Below are 14,713 nucleotides of genomic sequence, written 5' to 3'. Positions count from 1 at the left end.
CAAATAATCCTGATAAGTATCAGTCTGGTGTTTTCTGTAATGACCTTAGTGATCACTGTTTTACAGCCTGTGTTCGTAAAGGCTGCTCAGTGAAACGACCTGTCCTGATTTTTCATAGACGCTTGCTAAAAAACTTTAATGAGCAAGCCTTCCTTCATGACCTGGTACAGAATCAGCTTGATCCCCTCTGTCGAAGACACTTGGACCTTCTCTTTTAATATCTTCAGTGATATTGTTAACCAACACACCACCATAAAAAAATTATAACTAAAAACAGGTTCAGCTCCTGTTTCGACCGTGACCTTGCAGAGTTACTCCACCTCAAGAATTGCATTTGGTGAAAGGCTCGGCACACACATATTCAGGCTGACTGGCTCTCGTTCAGGCAAATGAGAAATAAGTGCACTCAGGCTATCGGGAAGGCCAAAGTTAGTTACTTTAAGGAGCAGTTCTCTCTCTGTGGGTCTAACACCAAGAAGTTCTGGAAAACGGTTAAAGACCTGGAGAATAAACCCTCCTCCTCACAGCTGCCCATGTCCATTTAAGTTGATGATGTGGTTGTTACTGACTAGAAGCACATGGCTAAGCTCTTTAATCACCACTTCATTAATTCAGGATTCCTATTTGACTCTGCCATGCCTCCTTGCCCGTCCAACATTTCTTCATTCCCCACCCCTTCTAATGCTACTAACCCCACAGCTCCTCCCTCTTTTCCTCTGCCCCTCTACAAAGTTTCTCCTTGCAGGCGGTCACTGGTTCTGAGGTGCTAAAGGAGATTCTTAAATTTGAACCCCATTAAACATCAGGGTCAGATGGTTTAAACCGTTTCTTCTATAAGGTTGCTGCCTCTATAATCGCCAAGCCTGTCTCTACTTTCTGGGGAGGTTCCCGTTGCTTGGAAGGCAGCCATGATGCATCCTTTATTTAAAGGGTAGATCAAGCTGATCATAACTGTTATAGGACCATTTCTATTTTGCCCTGTTTATCAAACGTGTTGGAACAACTTGTCAATAATCAACTGACTGGCTTTCTTGATGTCTATAGTATTCTCTTTGGTATGCAATCTGATTTCCGCTTAGATTATGGATGTCTCAATGATGTCACCATTGATTCTAAGCAATGTTGTGCTGCTATTTTTATTGACTTGACCAAAGCTTTTGATACAGTAGACCATTCCATTCTTGTGGGCCAACCAAGGAGTATTGGGGTCTCTGAGGGGTCTTCGGCCTGGTTTGCTAACTACCTCTCTCAAAGAGTGCTGTGTATAAAGTCAGAACATTCGCTGTCTCAGCCACTGCCTGTCACCAAGGGTGCACCCAAGGCTTGATCCTAGGCCCAACGCTCTTCTCAATTTATATCAACAACTAGGCTCAGGCAGTAGGAAGCTCTCTCATCCATTTATATGCAGATGATAGTCTTATACTCAGCTGGCCCCTCCCCAGATTTTGTGTTAAACGCTCTACAACAAAGCCTTCTTAGTGTCCAACAAGCTTTCTCTGCCCTCAAACTTGTTCTGAACACCTCCAAAACAAAGGTCATGTGGTTTGGTAAGAAGAATGCCCCTCTCCCCACGGGTGTAATTACTACCTCTGAGGGTTTAGAGCTTGAGGTAGTCTCCTCATTCAAGTACTTGGGAGTATGGCTAGATGGTACACTGTCCTTCTCTCAGCACATATCAAAGCTACAGGCTAAAGTTAAATCTAGACTTGGTTTCCTCCATCGTAATCGCTCCTCTTTCACCCCAGCTGCCAAACTAACCCTGATACAGATGAACATACTACCCATGCTAGATTACGGAAACATAATTTATAGGTCGGCAGGTAAGGGTGCTCCCGAGCAGCTAGATGGTCTTTACCATTCGGCCATCAGAATTGCCACCAATGCTCCTTATAGAACACATCACTGCACTCTATACTCCTCTGTAAACTTGTCATCTCTGTATACCCGTCGCGAGACCCACTGGTTGATTCTTATTTATAAAACCCTCTTAGGCCTCACTCCCCCCTATCTGAGATACCTACTGCAGCCCTCATCCTTCACATACAACACCCGTTCTGCCAGTCACATTCTGTTAAAGGTCCCCAAAGCACACACATCCCTGGGTTGCTCGTTTTTTCAGTTCGCTGCAGCTGGCGACTGGAACTAGCTACAACAAACACTTAAACTGGACAGTTTTATCTCAATCTCTTCATTCAAAGATTCAATCATGGACACTGCAGCCCAAAACAGGGTACAAACATTATTGGGCACAGACAACAGCACAAAGGGCAAGAAGGTAGAGACAGCTACCATGTTATGCTGCTGCCATGTTGTGTTGCTACCATGTTGCTGTCATGTTGTGTTGCTGCCATGCTGTGTTGTCATGTGTTGCTGCCATGCTATGTTGTTGACTTAGGTCTCTCTTTATGTAGTGTTGTGTTGTCTCCCTTGTCGTGATGTGTGTTTTTTTGTCCTATATTTTTATTTATTTTATTTTTATTTTTAATCCCAGCCCCCGTCCCCGCAGGAGGCCTTTTGGTAGGCCGTCATTGTAAATAAGAATTTGTTCTTAGCTTACTTGCCAAGTTAAATAAAGGTTAAATAAATATAGATTTTTAAATAGTTCACTACTGGCACCCTATTCCCTACATAGTGCACTACTGGCACCCTATTCCCTACATAGTGCACTACTGGCACCCTATTCCCTAAGGACCCTGGTGAAGAGTAGTGCACTACATAGGGAATATGGTTCCATTTGGAATGCATACATACTCATGCATACATACATATCACATTTTAAATCTCAACAACTGCTGATCCGTCTGTAGAGATTACAGTTGAACATCATACTGCACGGTGAATTGTCTATGAGGCACTATTCATAATTTATAAGGTCATAGGGTGAAGGGGAAATGTGTTTTCTATGGCACAATAATAGAGACTGCTGTGTCATCATCCCTAAAATCACCTTCTCTGGTTGTTTATGTTGGATGTCTCTGTGTTCTTGTGGAAATGCTAAGTACCATCAATGGAAAGAGTTTCACTAAATTAGTTATCTTATTACCATTGGCCTTGCCAGCTTTTACGATGCAATCTATTGTAACTGTCATGTCACAAGTGTCTGAGTCACAAGCCCTCGTCATTGTAACACCCCAGTTGCATCACTCTACCTCTTAATGCTGATGGCTGGTTTGATCCAGGCTAAACTGACATCCTGATGACTTTGTGACAGGCTTATGCACACGCTACTGTACGTTGCTTTAAGAATAAAAAACGTCTGCTAAAAGTCTATGAATTAATATCCTTCCTCTGAAGAGTACACTCTTGGAAAAAAGGGTTCCAAAAGGGTTCTTCGGCTGTCCCCATAGGGGAACTGTGTGGAAAGGGTTTTACATGGAATTCAACATGGTTCTACCTGGAACCAAAAGGGTTCTACCTGGAACAAAAAAGGGCTATTTAAAGGGTTCTCCTATGGGGACAGCCAAACAGTGCTTTAAGGTTCTAGATAGCACCTTTTTTTCTAAGAGTGTACTACAGACTAAAGACCTACATGTTCTCTCTACTCAGACCTGTTTCCTTATCTCCTAAGAGCCTGGGATGAGGGAGAAAGGTTAACTTACATATCCAACAAATATTTCATCTCATTACAGAGAGAGGTGAGGTGAGGTGGGACAAAGAGGACATGTAGTGTATTTGCAGTGAAGATCAAGGCAGTAGAGGAATGAATGAACCCAGTGTGTTCACAGTTCAAACAGACTGATCCTCTATGAAGCTAGGGTGTTTGCCTTTCACTCCACCGATCAGGTTCACCTCCCGCCATACGCTACAATATGATGATGATGATGATGAATCAAATAATTAATAAATACATCAAATAAATAATAATAAATAATAAAGTTATATACACCACCCCACATAACCTAAGTCCTACTCTCCCAGACTCTGGTTAACATATCACACTGACATGTGTTGGTACATGTCACACACCAGATAGTGTATGTGGGTTTCAAGGGCATGTCCATAGCCCTCTTTCAGCTGCATATGCATACATGCAACACACACACACACACACACACACACACACACACACACACACACACACACACACACACACACACACACACACACACACACACACACACACACACACACACACACACACAGGTCTTCTGAATGTTCTCACAAACACTGTAATCAGCCAGGTAAAAGTCCACCATTCTTATCAAGTGTTGAGACACTTTGACCCAAATACAGAGTCCTAAAACTTCTATTAGCTACTCACAATATCAAAAATGAAATCTATTGAGAATCATTATTCAACACTGAAGTTATATTTGTAGTACACTTGAATGTGGCCGGGGAAACTACAATGTTGTAAGGAATCTATCGTCATTGGCTCTTATTCAGTTTATTGGTCTAGTATTTAGTGACTTAGTGATTAGCATAATGGTTATATTTTCTATCCAACGCGTCCATTGTATTCCACGTGTTCCTATTGAGGGCCTCACAGTTACAAAACCACAGTGAAGGCATTGTACTGCCCCAGAGACTTTACACAGACACACAGTCATTCCAATTCAACAGTTTATGGATGAAACCACATTTGTGTTATTTGTCAAATAAGTGTGGATGATCGTATACACAGGATCTATCAGGACAAAGAAGCTACAAATGTTATTGACCACATACAGTATGAATCAGTCAAGTAGAGTACAAAAGTACAAGTGCACCTCTTCCTAGATCATGCCTGCGTCCCAATCAGCACCCTATGTAGTGGACTACTTTTGACCAGAGGTCAAACTGGAGTTAGTATTGGTTCTAGTATTGATTGACCAACACAGAGATAGTGTTTTCCATCTGCAGAGGATCCCCAATATCCCTTCCGGAAATGCTGAGGGAAGGGGCATGGCTTCCCTTCATACAGACTTATTTCTGGTCCAGGGCGTGAGTGTGTGATCCTTAGTGAAGGACCTGGACCAGAGCTACTCTCTGGAGAATACAAACCCAAGGTTGCAGGCATTCTCTTGCTCCTCCTCCTCTTCCAAAGCTTAAAAGTTGCACTTTGCGGGTTGACAACATCATAGAGGGAGTGAGAAATACATCCCAGCCTCCCTTTCCCTTAAAACTCTAAGCAGATTCATTAGTTTGGCATGGTCTCATATAAATACGACAGTGTTGCCAAGATTCCAGAACACACCCAGCCACAGTTTAGTGAAAGTGTACCCAAGTAATATCCCAGTAATTATCACCTAACCACAAAAAATGGACTGTTGACAAAGTAACAAACTTCCCCGAAAAAAACTCACATCAAAGTGATCCCTCTCTGATTCTAAACGCGTTGCAAAATGAGTAAATGCAATAACTGCACTACATAAATGCACAAATGTCCGGAGATATACATATGTAGTTAAGAGGTGAGAAGTGAATGTACTAATACTTCACTACAACTGTGCTATTGACACACTTTAATCATCAGTCTCTGTGTCATCCCATTTTGTCGTGCAACCGCTGTAAACTGTGTAGCTGTTTTACCAAATACAGCGATATTGCCCAATAGCAAGTGGAGAAGGGGAAAGAGGCTGGTCTGAGGTCTTTATAAACGTCCGATACATCCGCGCTTCAGTTGCACGTAGTAAATAACCAAATCTTTGTTATAGTGAAGAAATAGTCCTGAGGCGATTTGCAAACCATTTAAAGAGTGTTTAAGGACTTGTTGTGGGTGATCACCAGTGGACAATCAAGCTTTACAGGTAAGTTATGTTGCATACAATAGAACGAGAAATATGGTTATCATAATTATTATGACGTTGTAATTTCTATACAACTTTACACTTTGTAAGTCTGCATTTTATTTTTGTTTCTGGTTTGTATAAAATCGTACTTTCATTGACTACAGTGATATCGATATTTTTCACATTTTGTATTCCTTTTATAGTATCTATTTTTGGTGTTATAACTTCCACTCAGTCAGATATTTGAAAGTCGAGATGTATTTTTTTATTTTTGAATTGGTAGATCTTAGGATATTACAACGCATTTCACATTAAATCCAGGTCCTAAATATACAGGTCCTTTTTAGACTGTCCAGATGCTCGTGCCAGTGTAGCTACTATTGCGTGTAAACATATTACATGCTGCTATGCACGTGCCACGAGCACCGCTAAGCCACACAGGAAGATTGTTTGTTTACGTTTTCAACAATGGAGTGGCTGCGTGACCGGATTCTGTTGACGCCTCTACCTCACAACGAAACAACCGTATACCTTCTGCTTTTGTTTGTGTAATAGTGGGTGCACAAGTTTGCGTTTGTGTTTTTATTAGTATGTGTAGTCAAAATACCCAGGGGTGGTTGCCTACAGTCAAGTAATTGTGGACGTGACAGCATGGGCAGAAGATGCAGTGTGACATTAAGATGGCATGACAATTATTTTCAGAAGAAAAGTGACAAAATATCATACAAAAGGGAAATATTTGTCTCTTTCATTAGGAAGTAATGTCCGTGTTCTCACTATTTCAAGATACAGTTCTGTTTAAGAGATATAACAAGGACAGAGTCATTCAGGATTGAGAGGATATTTTTCCAATGATGATACATTATTTTTGTTTTCACAAGTATGCTTGGCAGCTATCACTAATGAATGTAGCTAAGTCCAATGTCAGATGGCCTACGCAGTGACCGTCTAGTAGTGAAATACCCATCCTTCAGTTTCTGTAGCATCCCCTCTCATTTTAATTGGTTCAAACTTTTACCTTATTAGCGTATGTTTTTGTGGTATGCTCAAGTACAGTGAAATGCCGTTGCAGTAATCAATAACAATATAATACTAAAAATAACACGGTAGAAACAAAACACAGAAGATATAAAAATAAGAATACAATAAAGTAAATAAGCATACTGTATACAGGATCAGTTCAACACCATATTTGCCATGTGCAGGGATACTGGATCGATAGAGGTAGATATGTATCGAGGTAAGATGACTAGGCAACAGGATATATGATTAACAAAGTAGCAGCAGCATATACAGTGGGGCAAAAAAGTATTTAGTCAGCCACCAATTGTGCAAGTTCTCCCACTTAAAAAGATGAGAGGCCTGTAATTTTCATTATAGGTACACTTAAACTATGACAGACAATGAATCACATTGTAGGATTTGTAATGAATTTATTTGCAAATTATGGTGGAAAATAAGTATTTGGTCAATAACAAAAGTTTCTCTATACTTCATTATATACCCTTTGTTGGCAATGACAGAGGTCACACATTTTCTGTAAGTCTTCACAAGGTTTTCACACACTGTTGCTGGTATTTTGGCCCATTCCTCCATGCAGATCTCCTCTAGAGCAGTGATGTTTTGGGGCTGTTGCTGGGCAACACGGACTTTCAACTCCCTCCAAAGATTTTCTATGGGGTTGAGATCTGGAGACTGGCTAGGCCCCTCCAGGACCTTGAAATGCTTCTTACGAAGCCACTCCTTCGTTGCCCGGGCGGTATGTTTGGGATCATTGTCATGCTGAAAGACCCAGCCACGTTTCATCTTCAATGCCCTTGCTGATGGAAGGAGGTTTTCACTCAAAATCTCACGATACATGGCCCCATTCATTCTTTCCTTTACACGGATCAGTCGTCCTGGTCCCTTTGCAGAAAAACAGCCCCAAAGCATGATGTTTCCACCCGCATGCTTCACAGTAGGTATGGTGTTCTTTGGATGCAACTCAGCATTCTTTGTCCTCCAAACACGACGAGTTGAGTTTTTACCAAAACGTTCTATTTTGGTTTCATCTGACCATATGACATTCTCCCAATCTTCTTCTGGATCATCCAAATGCTCTCTAGCAAACTTCAGACGGGCCTGGACATGTACTGGCTTAAGCAGGGGGACACGTCTGGACTGCAAGATTTGAGTCCCTGGCGGCGTAGTGTGTTACTGATGGTAGGCTTTGTTACTTTGGTCCCAGCTCTCTGCAGGTCATTCACTAGGTCCCCCCGTGTGGTTCTGGGATTTTTTTCTCACCGTTCTTGTGATCATTTTGACCCCACGGGGTGAGATCTTGCGTGGAGCCCCAGATCGAGGGAGATAATCAGTGGTCTTGTAGGTCTTCCATTTCCTAATAATTGCTCCCACAGTTGATTTCTTCAAACCAAGCTGCATACCTATTGCAGTTACAGGTCTGTGAGAGCCAGAAATCTTGCTTGTTTGTAGGTGACCAAATACTTACACCATAATTTGCAAATAAATTCATTAAAAATCCTACAATGTGATTTTCTGGATTTTTCTGGATAGTTGAAGTGTACCTATGATGACAATTACAGGCCTCATCTTTTTAAGTGGGAGAACTTGCACAATTGGTGGCTGACTAAATACTTTTTTGCCCCACTGTATGATGATTGTATGTGAGTGGGTGTAAATGTATGTGCATATTTGTGTGTGTGAGCAATGATGGAGTGAGTGTTCGTATGTGTGTTGGATTGTCGGTGTGGGTAAGTGTGTAGGGTCCTGTGAGTGTGCATAAAGACAAAAATAACTCTGTGTATCATCCCCCTAGTATGAGCCATGCACATACATTTTGATATCTTTTACCACCTCAAAATGTATGTCTGTAAGAGCTTAATTTAGCAAGCAGCAGCCTGCCCTGCTGCTAATATTTCAGAATGAGGGGATTTGACAGATTAACTGGGCGACGAAAGATTAGGGAAGTAATCATTGTTTGTGTAGATGTAGCTGGATTGGTTTCTGGATTTAACCCATATGAAGGGGAAGACAGAGTGGCAGTGGCCTTAATTCTATCTATCTAAAAGGGAGACTTTGCTTCCCAATTCTAATCAGTAGTCCACAAATGGATTTTGTCAACAAAGTAGCGGAGATTTGGTGTTTTGTAACATATAACTTACATTATCTTGTTTTAAGCAGTCGATCTCAACATTTAAGGCCTTCTCAGTCAGAAAGTGTTGAATATTTGTAACGCAGACACTTTATCCCTCTAATATTTCCTGTTTTGGATGATTGCATAAGGCAGTCTCACTTCTGCAGGCCAGATTATTTTAGTGAATTGTCTGTTGTTCGTGTCTACGCACAAATTGTAGGAGAACAGAAGAATGGAAGGAAACCTCAGGAAGCTTAGGATCTGATAACGTAGTTGACCACCACACAGCTGTATCTGTGGCAATACTGTCATTGTCATATTTCCACACAGTTGGAGAGTAAACTAACAAAACACCTCCATGGTTTACCACCACTGACAAGTTATTTATAGTTGGAGAGTAACTAACAAAACACCTCCATGGTTTACCACCACTGACAAGTTATTTATAGTTGGAGAGTAACTAACAAAACACCTCCATGGTTTACCACCACTGACAAGTTATTTATAGTTGGAGAGTAACTAACAAAACACCTCCATGGTTTACCACCACTGACAAGTTATTTATAGTTGGAGAGTAACTAACAAAACACCTCCATGGTTTACCACCACTGACAAGTTATTTATAGTTGGAGAGTAACTAACAAAACACCTACATGGTTTACCACCACTGACAAGTTATTTATAGTTGGAGAGTAAACTAACAAAACACCTCCATGGTTTACCACCACTGACAAGTTATTTATAGTTGGAGAGTAACTAACAAAACACCTCCATGGGTTACCACCACTGACATGTTAAAGTTAACATATTTTGCCTTCCCCTGAATTTAACAAGAAATGTCACTGAAATATTAGTGTCAGAATACGGTATATACATTATTTAGGCCGTTTAGCCTACCTTACAGTTTACGCCAGTCTGTAGCAGAACGTTTTGCCTATGTGAATCATGCTCACTAGGAGGGTATACATGTTTATTCTAGATGTGCTTAGGAGGTTGTAAGATCTTAGTGCGCTCAGAGAGAGAGAGAGAGAGAGAGAGAGAGAGAGAGAGAGAGAGAGAGAGAGAGAGAGAGAGAGAGAGAGAGAGAGAGAGAGAGAGATTTCAGAGAGAGAGAACAGAGAGAGAGAGAAAGAGAGAGAGAGAGAGAGAGAGAGAGAGAGGAGAGAGAGAGAGAGAGAGAGAGAGAGAGAGAGAGAGAGAGAGAGAGAGAGAGAGAGAGAGAGAGAGAGAGAGAGAGAGAGAGAGAGAGAGAGAGAGAGAGAGAGAGAGAGAGAGAGCCTCTATTTCATCAGTAATTAAGTGAGCAAAATTGAGAGAGACAACAGTCACCAAATTACACTGCACTGCATACATTTCATCAGTGAAAACAATGAAGTGAGCAAATGTCATAAAAATCTATTTAACCTCTAATAAATAATAAAACATGTTCAATTTGGTTTAAATAATGCAAAAACAAAGTGTTGGAGAAGAAAGTGAAAGTGCAGTATGTGCCATGTAAGAAAGCTAACGTTTCAGTTCCTTGCTCAGAACATGAGAACATATGAAAGCTGGTGATTCCTTTTAACATGAGTCTTCAATATTCCCAGGTAAGAAGTTTTAGATTGTAGTTATTATAGGATTATTTTTCTCTATACCATTTTATATTTCATATACCTTTTGACTATTGGATGTTCTTATAGGCACTTTAGTATTGCTAGTGTAACAGTATAGTTTCCGTCCCTCTCCTCACTCCTACCTGGGCTCGAACCAGGAACACATCGACAACAGCCACCCTCGAAGCAGCGTTACCCATGCAGAGCAAGGAGAACAACTACTCCAAGTCTCAGAGCGAGTGACGTTTGAAACGCTATTAGCGCGCACCCTGCTAACTAGCTAGCCATTTCACATCGGTTACACCAGCCTAATCTCGGGAGTTGATAGGCTTGAAGTCATAAACAGCACAATAGCTGCTGGCAAACGCACAAAAGTGCTGTTTGAATGAATGCTTACGAGCCTGCTGCTGCCTACCACCGCTCAGTCAGACTGCTCTATCAAATCATAGACTTAATTATAACATAATAACACGCAGAAATACGAGCCTTTGGTCATTAAAATGGTAGAATCCGGAAACTATAATTTTGAAAACAAAACATTTTTTCTTTCAGTGAAATACAGAACCGTTCCATATTGTATCTAACGGGTGGCACCCATAAGTCTAAGTATTGCTGTTAAATTGTACAACCTTCAATGTTATGTCATAATTATGTAAAATTCGGGCAAATTAATTACGGCCTTTCTTAGGAATAAATGGACTTCACACAGTTCGCAACGAGCCAGGCGGCCCAAACTGCTGCAAGACAAGTGACACAATTTCCCTAATTATAAGAAATTCATGTTAGCAGGCAATATTAACTAAATATGCAGGTTTAAAACTGTATACTTGTGTATTGAAGAAAGGCATTGATGTTTATGGTTAGGTACATTGGTGCAACGACAGTGCTTTTTTTTGCAAATGCTCTTGTTAAATCACCCGTTTGTGATTCGATGAGAAATTAACAGGCACCGCATCGATTATATGCAACGCAGGACATGCTGGATAAACTAGTAATATCATCAACCATGTGTAGTTAACTAGTGATTATGTTAAGATTGATTGTTTTTCATAAGATAAGTTTAATGCTAGCTAGCAACTTACCTTGGTTTCTTGCTGCCCTCACATAACAGGTAGTCAGCCTGCCACGCAGGCTCCTCCTGGAGTGCAATGTAATGTAGGTGGTTAGAGCGTTTGACTATTAACCGGAAGATTGCAAAAACAAATCCCTGAGCTGACAAAGTAAAAATCTGTCATTCTGCCCCTGAACAAGGCAGTTAACCCACCGTTCATAGGCCGTCATTGGAAATAAGAATGTGTTCTTAACTGACTTGCCTGGTTAAATAAAGGTGTGTAAAAAAAAAAAAAAAAAAAAAAAAAAGGCAAATATAAAAAAACTTGTCCAAAAATACCGATTACCGATTGCTATTAAAACTTGAAATCGGCCCTAATTAATCGGCTATTCCGATTAATCGGTCGACCTCTACTGCACAACCTAATTGACAAACAAAAAAAATAAAGTCAAAAGCTTTTGACTCAATTAGGCATGATGAGGGTCTGCTATTCAAATTGAGGGAAAGCATTGTTGGTGGAAAAACATACAACATTAGAAAATTAATGTACAGAAACAAGTGTGTGTGTGTGGTTAAAACATTTCTTCCCACAGGGCCGTGGGGTGAGACAGGGATGCAGCTTGAGCTCTTCAACATACAGTTGAAGTCAGAAGTTTACATACACTTAGGTTGGAGTCAATTAAACTTGTTTTTAAACTACTCTGAAAATGTATTGTTAACAAACAATAGATTTGTAAAGTCTGTTAGGACATGTACTTTGTGCATGACACAAGTCATTTTTCCAACAATTATTTACAGACCGATTATTTCACTGTATCACAATTTCAGTAGGTCAGAAGTTTACATACACTTGACTGCCTTTAAACAGCTTGGAAAATTCCAGAAAATGATGTCATGGCTTTAGAAGCTTCTGATAGGCTAATTGACATAATTTGAGTCAATTGGAGGTGTACCTGTGGATGTATTTCAAGGCCTACCTTCAAACTCAGTGCCTCTTTGCTTGACATAATGGGAAAATCAAAAGAAATCATCCAAGACCTCAGAAAAATAATTGTAGACCTCCACAAGTCTGGTTCATCCTTGGGAGCAATTTCTGAACGTGGTATCTTCAGACGTTTATCTGTACAAACAATAGTACAAAAGTATAAACACTATGGCACCACGTAGCCGTCATACCGCTCAGGAAGGAGATGTGTTCTGTCTCCTAGAGATGAACGTACTTTGGTGTGAAAAGTGCAAATCAATCCCAGAACAGCAAAAGACCTTGTGAAGATGCTGGAGGAAACAGATACAAAAGTATCTATATCCACAGTAAAACGAGTCCTGTATCGACATAACCTGAACGCCCGCTCAGCAAGGAAGAAGCCACTGCTCCAAAACCGCCATAAAAAAGCCAGACATGGGGACAGAGATCATACTTTTTGGAGGAATGTCCTCTGGTCTGATGAAACAAAAATAGAACTGTTTGGCCCTTTAATCCATTGTTATGTTTGGAGGAAAAAGGGGGAGGCTTGCAATCTGAAGAACACCATCCCAACCGTGAAGCACGGGGGTGGCAGCATCATGTTGTGGGGGTGCTTTGCTGGAGGAGGGACTGGTGCACTTCACAAAATAGATGGCCTCATGAGGTAGGAAAATGATGTGGATATATTGAAGCAACATCTCAAGACATCAGTTAGGACGTTAAAGCTTGGTCGCAAATGGGTCTTCCAAATGGACAATGACCCCAAGCATACTTCCAAAATTGTGGCAAAATGGCTTAAGGACAACAAAGTAAAGGTATTGGAGTGGCCATCACAAAGCACTGACCTCAATCCTATAGAAAATATATGGGCAGAACTGAAAAAGCATGTGCGAGCAAGGAGGCCAACAAACCTGTCTCAGTTACTCCAGCTCTGTCAAGAGGAATTGGCCACAAATCCCCCAACTTATTGTTGGAAGCTTGTGGATGGCTACCCGAAATGTTTGACCCAAGTTAAACAATTTAAAGACAATGCTTCCAAATACTAATTGAGTGTATGTAAACTTCTGACCCACTGGGAGTGTGATGATAGAAATAAAAGCTGAAATAAATCACTCTATTCTGACATTTCACATTCTTAAAATAAAGTGGTGATCCTAACTGACCTAAGACAGGGAATTTTTACTAGGATTAAATGTCAGGAATTGTGAAACTGAGTTTAAATGTATTTGGCTAAGTTATATGTAAACCTCCGACTTCAAATCTATATTAACAAATTTGCGGGGGCACTAGAACAGTCTGCAGCACCCGGCCTCACCCTACTAGAATCTGAAGTCAAATGCCTACTGTTTTCTGATAATCTGGCGCTTCTGTCTCCAACCAAGGAGGGCCTACAGCAGCATCTAGATCTGCACAGATTCTGTCAGACCTGGGTCCTGACAGTAAATCTCAGTAAGACAAAAATAATGGCGTTCCAATAAAGGTCCAGTTGCTCGGACCACAAATGCAAATTCCATCTAGACATCGTTGCCCTAGAGCACACAAAAAACTATACATACCTCGGCCTAAACATCAGCACAACAGGTGACTTCCTCAAAGTTGTAAACAATCTGAGGGCCTTCTACGCCATCAAAATGAACATGAAATTTGACATACTGTCACACTCCTCTTCCTGTAAGTGACTGGACCAAAGCGCAGCGTGGTACATGTTCATGATATTTTATTAAATGAAAACATAAATAACAGAGGAAAACGAACCGTTCTGTAAGGAAACTAAACTATACAGAAAACAATTACCCACAAAAACCCTGTGGGGAAAAAGCTACCTAAGTATGGTTCACCATCAGAGACAACAATAGACAGCTGTCCCTGATTGAGAACAATACCCGGCCAAAATAAAGAAATACAAAAACATAGAAAAATGAACATAGAATGCCCACCCTAGTCACACCCTGACCAAACCAAAATAGAGACATAAAAAGCTCTAAGGTCAGGGCGTGACATATACCATTTATCAAATCAAATGTATTTATATAGCCCTTCTTACATCAGCTGATATATCAAAGTGCTGTACAGAAACCCAGCCTAAAACCCCAAACAGCAAGCAATGCAGGTGTAGAAGCACCGTGGCTAGGAAAAACTCCCTAGAAAGGCCAAAACCTAGGATCTGGCTAAATGCTTGACTTATAGAACCCATTGACCCTTATGGTGGTGAGGTCTGGGGTCTGCTCACCAACCAATAACTCACAAAATGGGGACACCAAA

At 40.8% G+C, this 14,713-nt stretch overlaps 1 protein-coding gene across 1 annotated transcript in view; it reads left to right on the top strand.

Annotated features, from left to right (window-relative positions):
- Positions 1-5,536: 5,536 nt before the first annotated feature.
- The window catches only part of LOC118399641 (protein NDRG1-like), a 35,011-nt gene continuing 25,834 nt past the window's right edge, over positions 5,537-14,713 (top strand). The window contains exon 1 of the mRNA XM_035795894.2: positions 5,537-5,729. The gene's annotated coding sequence lies outside the window, so the exon portion shown is untranslated. The remainder of the gene's footprint in view (positions 5,730-14,713) is intronic.

Source organism: Oncorhynchus keta, chromosome 20 (assembly GCF_023373465.1).
Source record: "Oncorhynchus keta strain PuntledgeMale-10-30-2019 chromosome 20, Oket_V2, whole genome shotgun sequence".
Lineage (NCBI taxonomy): Eukaryota > Metazoa > Chordata > Actinopteri > Salmoniformes > Salmonidae > Oncorhynchus > Oncorhynchus keta.
This window is presented reverse-complemented; position numbering and strand designations above follow the sequence as displayed.